The sequence below is a fragment of the Nuphar pumila genome, chromosome 8, assembly GCF_984573655.1.
Source record: "Nuphar pumila chromosome 8, dmNupPumi1.hap1.1, whole genome shotgun sequence".
NCBI lineage: Eukaryota > Viridiplantae > Streptophyta > Magnoliopsida > Nymphaeales > Nymphaeaceae > Nuphar > Nuphar pumila.
In genome coordinates, this window is record NC_143256.1 from 117929439 (window position 1) to 117935467 (window position 6029).

Genomic DNA, 6029 nt, shown 5'->3' on the forward strand with positions numbered 1-6029 from the left:
AAACACCAAGAAGAAGAACATTCAAAATTGCTTTCTAAGTAGTTCAGATTAGAAATTGTCTATGACTTTATGTTAGTCGACTGGTTCAACATGTTATAGCTGGTTTGTTAAATTAGCATCTTCTAGTTAGATTTGGCTTAACATATATACTATTTTTCTTTTCTCTTCTTTCAATTAGTTAGAGTTGTTTTAATTTGTTTTAATTTTTTTATTTAGTGTTTCATCTTGTTTCATGATTAGTTAGTTTGTTACTTAATTTGTTTTGTTTTTGTGCAGATTTTTCAACGGAACCAACTCGTGCTCGGCCACCTGTGGTAAGTAAATGACAAAAACAATGCAAATCGGGTAAATACCCGTGGTGAGTAAGTGATGCAAACGTATCACATGTTATTTAATTTATTGAATGCAGCACTTTATTGTTCACACACTCACTTAGTTGTTGATATCTAGGACTGCTTTGTTGGAGTTCGGAGATCATGCTGAGCATGATTTTAATGTAGAAATATGAAAGTGTTCTTATTTTTGGAGTACGGAGTCCATGCTAAGCATGGTAGTAGTTAGTGAGATATTGAAGTGTGTTTGCTGCAGGTACATGTTTGCCATTTATTTGATATGAATGATTATGATGTATTGCAATGTTTGATGTAATTGTATTCATGCTTGCATGTAGTTACTTTCAATTTGATTTTGACTTCCATGTGAAATTTTATAATAAAAGTATGCTTCAAATGATTGTATCGTGTCATTAATAGTTTGCACATGAAAATATTAAGTTATCAATGCATGCATCAAAATTCTTGTTATTGTTTGACATAGTATATTGCATGATAAATTTGATATTTTCTTCATCGTAGCATTCTGATTGTTTTTTTCTTAATTCGTTAGGATACTATTCGTAACATTTAGATTGAGGCATGGAAGGAAGCCTTGCTGGTTTGATTGCCATCGTCGATTTCTACCCAGCGATCATCCGTTCCGACGTCAAAAGAATGCATTTACAGCAGGCACAACTGAAACGGAAGGTCCATCCTCAAGATTGTCTGGCATAGAGATTTTAAGAAGATTGCGATACTTTCCAGATGTATTAACAGATGCCTGCAGTCCTACACCCTTCCGTGGATTTGGGAAGGAACACAATTGGACGAAAAAATCTATTTTTTGGGAACTACCGTATTGGCCGACCCTATTGATACGACATAATTTGGATGTGATGCATGTAGAGAAAAATGTGTTTGATAATGTGTTCAATACAGTAATGAATATTAAAGGAAAAACGAAGGATAATCCGAAGGCCCATATGGATTTAAAATTAATATGTAAAAGACTAGAATTGGAACTCAAAGAGTATAATGGCAAAGTACTGAAACCAAAGGCGAAGTACGTGCTCGGACCTGATCAAATAAAACATGTATGTCAATGGTTGAGACAACTGAGATTTCCAGATGGATATGTCTCTAACATTGCTCGGGCTGTGAAGATTGACGATGGACAGTTATATGGGTTGAAGAGCCATGATTGTCATATCTTTATGCAACGATTGATACCCCTAGCATTCCATGATATGTTAGACAAACCTATATGGGGGGTATTGTCTAAGTTGAGCGGATTTTTCAGAACATTGTGCGCATCGAAGGTCATTGTATCAGATGTAAAGAATCTCGAGGACTCTGTCATCACCACTGTTTGTCTGTTAGAAAAGATATTTCCGCCAGCATTTTTCGATGTTATGGAACATTTGATCATACATCTGCCATATGAACTAAGGGTTGGTGGACCTGTGCAATATCGATGGATGTACCCATTTGAAAGGTATATGTTTTTTTATATTTGTCTCTTTAATGACAGATATTTAAAGTTTGAAATGTATATTCTTGTCAGATGCATGTTCGACCTAAAAAAAAAGGTTCGTAATAAAGCAAGAGTAGAAGGGTCTATTTGTGAGGCGTACACTTTAGAAGAGATTTCAAATTTCTCATCTATGTACTTCGAACCTCATATTCCAACACGTTACACATGCCCGGCCCGTAACGATGATGGAGAACAAGTAACTGTAGCTGACAAGCTGTCGATATTTCAACCACTTGGGCATGCATTTGGTAGTTGCCGATCAAGGCTATTGACAGATCGAGAGCAAGATGCAGCACACATCTATATTCTTTTTAATTGCTCAGCGATCGACCCATACATCGAGTAAGTATATGTATATGCAACTCAATTATAAATCCTTTTATGTTCTATATGTGGATACATGACTCGGTAATATAAGTATTTGTGGTTTGCAGACGATTTGATCTGGAGTTGCGAAACGAAGTTTCACATCTCAATGATGCAGAAGTACAAAAAGAACGTGAAACTAAGTTTGTGGAGTGGTTGAAACAGTTGGTAAAGAAGCTAACATAAATTTTATACTTATAAACAACACTAAGTTACTTAATTGATCGTGATCACAATTATTGTTTATGTTTGTGCGTAGGTTCGCAATGGTGATGTTAAAGATCAAGGAATATGTGATTTAGAAAATGGTCTGACCAAAGTTGTGCAATGCTACAACGGGTATATTGTAAATGGTTATCGATTCCATACAAAAGACTACGGTATAAACAAATCAACGATAAATAGTGGCGTGTGTGTCAAGGGTAGCAGCTACGGTGAAAATGAACATGATTACTACGGTGTTATAGAGGAAATAATAGAGTTGACTTACTTAGGCATGAATAACAGGGTTACGGTATTCAAGTGTCATTGGTTTGATCCAACTGCAACAAGACTCGACAAAGCTTCAGGCATTGTGGAGGTGAATCATAAATCCAGGTTTGGAACATATGAACCATTCATATTAGCCTCGCAAGCTCAACAGGTTTATTATACTTCATATTCGAGTATAAAAAAGTCAGATAGAAATGAATGGTGGGCAGTTTGCAAGGTGAAGTCCAAACTATACCATGAGTATGATCAGTTACAGGAAAACAAGTTAGTTGAAGACAGTGATTACTATCAATCAGATGATATATATGACTTCTCTTATGGTCACGATGTTGCGCATGATATGCATGTCATATCTCCATTGGCTGATGAAACATTCATAGAGGAATGTGATCCAAATGATGTACCAAGTGGATGGGCAAACAATGAAGAAGAAGAAGAAGAAGAAGAAGAAGAAGAAAGTCAAACTAGTGACGAGGAAGAATTCTCAAGCTAGTGAGCAAAATCTTATACTACAAACCTCTATTTAAATGCATTGTAATACTTGATGTGAGTTGTATTGCAATACTTGGTGTGAATGATTAAAAATTTTATTTGAATGTATTGTAATACTTGATACGAATGATTCGAATGCATTGTAATACTTGATGTGAATGATTTCAATTATCTGAATGTATTATAATTTATGCAATTAACGAATGATTTGAATTAGTGCAATACTTGATGTCAATGATTTGAATTATTTGAATTCATTGCAATGCTTGATGTGAATGACTTGAATGCATTGTAATACTTGATGTGAATTATTTGAATGTATTGTATGACATATGTTATTTGTTAGAATATGGTTCGTGGAGGTTATAGTGGTCTCTCATCCAGTAGTAGCCAGACTCAACCTTCATCTTCACGGGCTCCTGTGATAGGTATATCATATAACTAATTAGATGCTTGATTAGTTCAAATGCACATTCTGAGAATTGCTAATGTATTTTTTTACAGATGATGTTGCACCTGTACACGACCCACCTACACCAGTTGATCGCACAAGTCAACAGCCAACACAGAAAATAGGGTCTTCTCAGGCTGGCACAAGAAGACTCATTCGAATAGTGTATATCGATAATCGACCGTAAGTATTTTGTTTTTAATTATTGCATATCTTTTAAATATTTTATATTGATATTTACTGTGTAACAATTCATGTGCAGCACGAGGTTTGAGCCACAAGAAGTAGTACGGGAGATTAGGAATTCACTTCTTCAACATCTACCAGGACCAGTTGCTCAATGGAAAGAGTACCCAAAGGAGGTGTTAGACAGATTGTGTTCCTCATTCATGGTATACAGTTGTTCCTCATAGTTAATGTGTTTCATATTTAATTTATTTAAGCAATGTCTACTAACTTTCTGAAAATATTTGTAGCCTTTGAATCGCTTTGCAACTACGGTGGAAGAAAATGATGCAAGGAAGGTGGCTGCCAATCGATTTGCAGACATGCTGCACACTATGAAGACTGCAGCAAAAAAAGCATCTGGCGTAGTAGATGATCCATTACTGTGGAAGGGCCATGGTCCTATTACTATCAGGAGAGATTACTGGGATGAAATGTGCGATAAGTGGGTGGGAGATGCATTTAAAAATCGCTCTGCGAAGGCTTCACAAAATCGATCGAACATGCCCGAAGCCCATCTACACACAGGTGGATCTAAGACATTTGGGAGCCACCTAAAGAAAATGGTAACTCATCAATATATAATATTAATTTTATAAGTATTGTTGCAAACTTATGTACTAAATCTTTTGTCATTTAACTTCGCAGGAAGCAGAAAAAGGAGGCAGTGTACCATATAAGGATGTGTTTATAGAAACACATAAACGGAAGACCACGGGAGTCTTCGTATCAGAGAAGGCGAGAACGACAACGGTATGCATTAATTCTATTAATAATCATTGCAATATATATGCAAGTTATCATAATGTTATCATTAATTATTAATGAATACTTTAAACATTATTTTGTAGGAGGCATATGAGCAACAGATGGTAGAGCGATATGGCGAAGACGCTACTCAGCATCCATCATTTGATCCTACAGCATGGGTGACTGCAGCAGGTGAACCCAAAAAAGGTCGCGTGTTCGGGTTTGGGAGTAATATGAACACTTCACCAGTTATTGGTTCTTCCAGTTACGGCTCACCGACTTCTTGCGCCGACATAAGCTCCAAGCAGCCGACTATTCTTTCCGGTGATGATGTACGCGAGATCATTAATGAATCACTGAATAACTACTTCCAATACACCGTCGCCCCCTTTCTCCGAAATGAGATCAAGGTCGCTGTTCAGGATAGGGGATCTTCGATTCCAGGTCCCTCTCAGGTATAATCACATATATAGTTTTTTTGACTGTCTTAAAGCACATCTGAGCATGGTAGAATCACATATAGAGTTTTTCTAGATGCCTTAGAACACATATGAACATGCTATAATCACATATTCAATTTTTTTACTGCCTTAGCACACATATGAGCATGATAGAATCATATATAAAGTTGCTTTGCCTGCCTTAGAGCACATATGAGCATGCTATATTCACATATTCAATTTTTTTACTGCCTTAGCACACATACGAGCATGATCGAATCACATATATAGTTTTTTGCCTGCCTTAAAGCACATCTGAGCATGGTAGAATCACATATAGTGTTTTTTTATATGCCTTAGAACACATATGAACATGCTATAATCACATATTCAATTTTTTGACTGCCTTAGCACACATATGAGCATGATAGAATCACATATATATATATTTAACTTTTTGTCTGCCTTAGAGCACATATGAGCATGATAGAATTACATATAAAGTTTTTTTGATTGCATTAGAACACATATGAGCATGCTATAATCACATATTCACTTTTTTGACTGCCTAAGAACACATATGAGCATATTATAATCACATATTCTGTTTTTTGACTGCCTTAGCACACATATGAGCATGCTATAATAACATATAGAGTTTTTTAACTGCCTTAGAACACATATGAACATGTTATATATCATTTATGATAGAATCACATATAAAATTTTTGGCTTTGCCTGCCTTAGAGCACATATGAGCATGCTATATTCACATATTCAATTTTTTTACTGCCTTAGCACACATACGAGCATGATCGAATCACATATATAGTTTTTTGCCTGCCTTAAAGCACATCTGAGCATGGTAGAATCACATATAGAGTTTTTCTAGATGCCTTAGAACACATATGAACATGCTATAATCACATATTCAATTTTTTGACTGCCTTAGCACACATATGAGC